This window comes from Asparagus officinalis, chromosome 5 (genome assembly GCF_001876935.1).
Source record: "Asparagus officinalis chromosome 5, Aspof.V1, whole genome shotgun sequence".
Lineage (NCBI taxonomy): Eukaryota > Viridiplantae > Streptophyta > Magnoliopsida > Asparagales > Asparagaceae > Asparagus > Asparagus officinalis.
Window position 1 is genome coordinate 105,325,325 of NC_033798.1, and position 6,144 is coordinate 105,331,468.

The window sequence follows — 6,144 nt, forward strand, 5'->3', positions numbered from 1 at the left end:
TATGTGTTACATTAAAGAGATGCAATGGGAGCTTCAGGCTACATCATTGCAGACCATAACTGTTTTTAGAAGTAACTTCCGCTAGCCACACGAAGGTGTGCTATTTGATGAATAAATCAAACAAATTAATCTAAAATCTTTCAGAATAATAAATCTGATAGTTATGCCTATGGCAAAGATACAGAATTTCTGCATTGAAACAGAAAATTAAGTATAATTTTCCTCAATAAGAGTAATTAGTACAATAGGCCATTTAGAGTTAGTTACCATATATGCACCTAACACATTTACAGTAGGTTCCTACCAGATCCAGATTCAAACTAAAAAAGCTAACCTAAACCATCATTTGATTTTATTTCCTGGCCTACAAGATTTACCATCTCATTTGGGCTGGAAATTATAAATTGATTAAAATTTTAATACAGATTTGTTTATTTTCGACAACATTCAAATTTGTCAAAAATTGAATCATTTTCATAAAGATCGCATAACCGTATAAAATTAGGACCATCATTAAAAAAATATATTAGACTAAAGCTTATTCTCAAAATGAAAAAGAAAAAGAAGAAGGAACTGAAAGGCGTAGCATCCAATGTTACTAACAAATTCAGAATGAAATACATAATTGTAAATATTATTCACCTTCGGCCTTAAATATTCATGGACCTAGAATGGTTGCAACTGGACCAATGTCCATGTTTATATCCCATAGCTGAAATCAGTTACAAGCAATTTTTGTAAAAAATAAAGTAAATACTGGAAACAGTTGATTCTCAAAATTGCACAAGGATTGTACCATGGATATCAAAAGCTCCTTGCTGACTGATTTTCCTTAAAAAAGAAACAATTGAAAACTTGAAGATAAACAGCTAAAAAAAACTGTAACCTTAAGAGTCATGTAATCACAATTGAGAATGTGTATTCCATCCTTTCCAAATTTTGTATCTGAAATTGACGCAATGATCTCAGTGAAAAAAGATATTGAACCTGGTGCTTCATGCTCCTCAAACCCGGAAGTACATGCTATTAGCCATGACAGTAGCAAAGAAGCAAACAACTCAAAATAAGAATTCATGACAGTAGCAAAGAAGCAAACAACTCAAAATAAGAATTCAGTAACATTTTATTGAAACAAGAAGTACACCCAATTACATGTCACTGTATAAAAGTTCAAAGAAAAAACAATAGATCACTTACAACTTTGAGTGGTTATCACACAGTGCTGATTGTCGCAAATCAATAAGTTGTATAGAGACCTTAGAGCTACTATATGCAAATATGTTACAGTGAATAGGCTGGAATTCTATGGATGTTATCACCTCTGCATTTGAAAGGAAATGTAATCAAATTTTATTTTATCACCCCCACAAGGCAAAAGAACTTCAAATGTTTGAAGGCTCTATCTACCACAATATATCACTTAAAGGTGAAGAGATGGTTGAATTTGATAAGAATACATTAAGTCACAAAAGCAAACTGTTGCTAAGATTAATACCAGTTAGGTCCTCCATATTTGCAGGCTTTACATCAATGACGTTAAAACTCTAGTTGCTAATTTCTAAGTTCCACAGATTAATTTGCCATTAATCAGCCGATATGAAAGTCTCACCGTCACTGTCAAATCAATAAGGGCAAGCATAAGTTGTCTTTAATTATGAACAGTTTAAGAAGGTGTGTAAAGCAGATAGATCCAAACTGAGAAAGTTTAGTCATGTGATGGAACTCACATGTACACTATTGACATATATCCATATTTGCAAAATGTTTTTGAACTCACATGTACACTATTGACATATATCCATATTTGCAAAATGTTTTTGGTAGTTGTTTTATATTAAACCATAATAAAATACACACATAACTCTAAGACATGATAAACTGACATGGACACAAGTGCCCAATGTATGACTCCATATAAGATCAATCTATAACAGCTTTAGATGAATAAAAAACAATCTAGCAATAATAATATAACACTATATAGTGAAAAGCAATATGCATGAAGAAACCTGTTATTAGAAATAGAATTAATGTGATAATCACGTTTCAAGGTCATCATTAACCAAAACATGTTCAAAAAGACATGGGGCTCTTCCTTGCTCGAGCTCAGCTTTCGCATTTCTTAGCCTCTTTTGAACTTGTTCCTCAGTTTTTGTTTCCCTACATAAAGCACAACAAGACACAAATACACTACATAAAGATTTACAATATAAGAGAATGTATGTCTGCATAGTGAGTTACGCTTTTGAAAACACTCTAAAATCTCTTATATACCGAGAGCGAAGGCGCTTCTCAAGCTCATCAAATGATGGGGGCAGATAAATACAAAAATCGCTTCAAAAGAGCTTGCCCTCACTGATCTAGCACCTTGAACTTCTATGTCGATTAGAACACTTGAACGATATCTCTGATTTTGTGGGAATAATCAGCATCCGTGCAATTGTTCTCACCTTTGATTCCTCTAGCTGATCATATTGAGCATCACCGCCCTCTAAATTCATGAAGAGATCAACAACTTCATCTACAAACTGCTTATACCATCTTTTCACAGAAAACATCAGCTTTATTTCAAAATTCTGGATGTTATCTGCAGTCGCCTCTAGACTCTAGTGTTGTCTTTTATTTTATATTATTATTATTTTCCCACATTTTGCATGGGTCTAATTTCCATAAGACATAATGAAAATAGAAGGAAATCAAATCCTGTAGAACCAGGTTTCATTATGCAGAAGCTATCTGAAATAATAATAACAGCAACAAAGCCTTCATAAAAAACCTCAGGGACTATCTAGTAAACTTTTTAACTGTAAGGTAATTCAAAAGTCACCTTCCGCAATTGAATGACAATGTTCATCAAGTTAACAAGTTTCTTGTCCGTTAGGTGCCCACGGTTACTGTCAAAAAGCTCAGCAAGTGATATTTTGTTTTTTTTAGCTTGATAAAAAGCCTGCTGCCTGGAACTTAATTTACAATGAACTGTAACCTCCTTCTTCGATGTCATCTCTGTTATGACATCTTTCTTAACTCGCCGCAACATAAAAGGTAAATTGACACAGGATCAATTAGAACACTTGAAGCAAGCCCTAAATCGGAAAACAATTGACCTATTGTTGAATTAGAACAAAAATTAGATGTTTTGGAGCCAGGCACAGTAACATAATTGAATTTAAAAAAAATTAAAAATAAAAAGATAATTTTTACCTGATGAAATTGACACAGGATCAATTAGAACACTTGAAGCAAGTCCTAAATCGAAAAACAATTGACCTATTGTTGAATTAGAACAAAAATTAGAAGATGGCGAATTAGAAACAAATTCAATGAAATTATTCTTTAAAATTAAACTAAAATGAAGCAAAGATTGTAACCAATTCCCAAAAACTTTAAAGAACGGAGGATACGGTGAAGCGTATTAGAACACTTGAAGGATATCTCTGATTTTGTGGGAATAATCAGCATCCGTGCAATTGTTCTCACCTTTGATTCCTCTAGCTGATCATATTGAGCATCACCGCCCTCTAAATTCATGAAGAGATCAACAACTTCATCTACAAACTGCTTATACCATCTTTTCACAGAAAACATCAGCTTTATTTCAAAATTCTGGATGTTATCTGCAGTCGCCTCTAGACTCTAGTGTTGTCTTTTATTTTATATTATTATTATTTTCCCACATTTTGCATGGGTCTACTTTCCATAAGACATAATGAAAATAGAAGGAAATCAAATCATGTAGAACCAGGTTTCATTATGCAGAAGCTATCTGAAATAATAATAACAGCAACAAAGCCTTCATAAAAAACCTCAGGAACTATCTAGTAAACTTTTTAACTGTAAGGTAATTCAAAAGTCACCTTCCGCAATTGAATGACAATGTTCATCAAGTTAACAAGTTTCTTGTCCGTTAGGTGCCCACGGTTACTGTCAAAAAGCTCAGCAAGTGATATTTTGTTTTTTATAGCTTGATAAAAAGCCTGCTGCCTAGAACTTAATTTACAATGAACTGTAACCTCCTTCTTCGATGTCATCTCTGTTATGACATCTTTCTTAACTCGCCGCAACATAAAAGGTAAATTGACACAGGATCAATTAGAACACTTGAAGCAAGCCCTAAATCAGAAAACAATTGACCTATTGTTGAATTAGAACAAAAATTAGATGTTTTGGAGCCAGGCACAGTAACATAATTGAATTTAAAAAAAAATTAAAAATAAAAAGAGAATTTTTACCTGATGAAATTGACACAGGATCAATTAGAACACTTGAAGCAAGTCCTAAATCGGAAAACAATTGACCTATTGTTGAATTAGAACAAAAATTAGAAGATGGCGAATTAGAAACAAATTCAATGAAATTATTCTTTAAAATTAAACCAAAATGAAGCAAAGATTGTAACCAATTCCCAAAAACTTCGAAGAACGGAGGATACGGTGAAGCGTATTAGAACACTTGAAGGATATCTCTGATTTTGTGGGAATAATCAGCATCCGTGCAATTGTTCTCACCTTTGATTCCTCTAGCTGATCATATTGAGCATCACCGCCCTCTAAATTCATGAAGAGATCAACAACTTCATCTACAAACTGCTTATACGGTGAAGCGTTGATGATGACGGAGGGAAAGCGTTGATGATGACTGAGAAGAACTGAGAAATCATCTTTCAAAGCTGGTGGAGGTAACGGAAGATTGGAGGAGACGACATAACCGATGAATTGAAAGGATGAGGGCGTAACCGATGAATTCAAAGGAGGAGGAATAGAGGCGTAACCGATGAAAGGCTAAATTGGTTTATGAAATCATGATATGTTTGGTAATTAAATTTGGTGGAAGGTTATTTTGGGGAGGGAAAAGTTTTTCATGAACTCCCTCTTTTAAAGGGTAAATAGATAATATGTGTGTGTGTGTGTATACTCTCTCTCTTAGTATATATGTATATATAAGTATACTCTCTCTTATATATGTATAGTCTCTCTTATATAAGTATATATAAGTATACACTCTCTTATATATGTATAATATATGTGTGTATATATATACTCTCTCTCTTAGTATATATGTATATATAAGTATACTCTCTCTTATATAAGTATATATATGTATAAGTATATATAAGTATACTTTCTCTTATATAAGTATATATAAGAATACTCTCTCTTATATATGTATAATGTATGTATGTATGTATATATATACTCTCTCTCTTAGTAGGCAATGGCTACTTATGCGATTTTCTCTCTCTCAAGTTATAGATTATAAATTTATAACTTATAAATATATACAATATATTTACATATAATATATGTATATATAATATATATAATATATAGTTACATAATAATTTATAAGTATATACTAATACATAATTATATAAAATATAATAAATTTAAACTAATTTTTAGCATTTTTTATCAAAAAAAAAGAAAAGAAAAAATTAAAAAAAATCCGGGCCGACCCGGAGCCCGGCCCGGTTGGGCCCGGGCCGGCCCGGGCCGGATCGACCCGGATGGACAAGCCTAACGATACCCCTTAAAAACTTCTAGCAGTTTCAACGTTATCTAGTCTGATTCAGTGTTTAACCTTTAGCATTGAGGCAAGGGCTAATAAAATGTTGATAAGTAATTTATAGATCCTCATCTCGCATGTATTCGTAGTGCATATATTTCTACAATTATGGAAATCATAGCTTGAACTAACTCTTGAAAGGAATCTATGAAAATCGTCGATCCTTCAAACACTTCAAATCCTAACCACGTTTGCCTAAATGTCAAAGAACTATAGAAAAAACAACTCTTAAAATGTTGCAAATGCATCACAAAGATATTCAAAATTTCAAAAGGAGTCAAGACAGTAAATTCTCAAGATATATAGTGATTCCTATTTTCTTCATTCTTTTAGGCTCTGTTTGGTTTGATAGAAAGGAGGAGAAAGGAAAGTAAAATAGAAGAAAAAGTAAGTTTCTACTGCTTGGTTTGAAAGAAAACAAAAAAGAAAAAGAAAATCATTTTCACCGCAGAAAAACCCATACGTATTTTTTCTTTTCTCTTTTCTCTTCGCTGCCCAGGTGAAAACGAGGGAGAGAGACGGAATCGATCGCTCACGCCTCCAATTTTCCCCGATCTCTCACCTCTCTCTCTTGAAAATTCC

At 32.9% G+C, this 6,144-nt stretch overlaps 1 pseudogene; it reads right to left on the reverse strand.

Annotated features, from left to right (window-relative positions):
* On the reverse strand, positions 432-2,119 carry LOC109842298 (annotated as a pseudogene).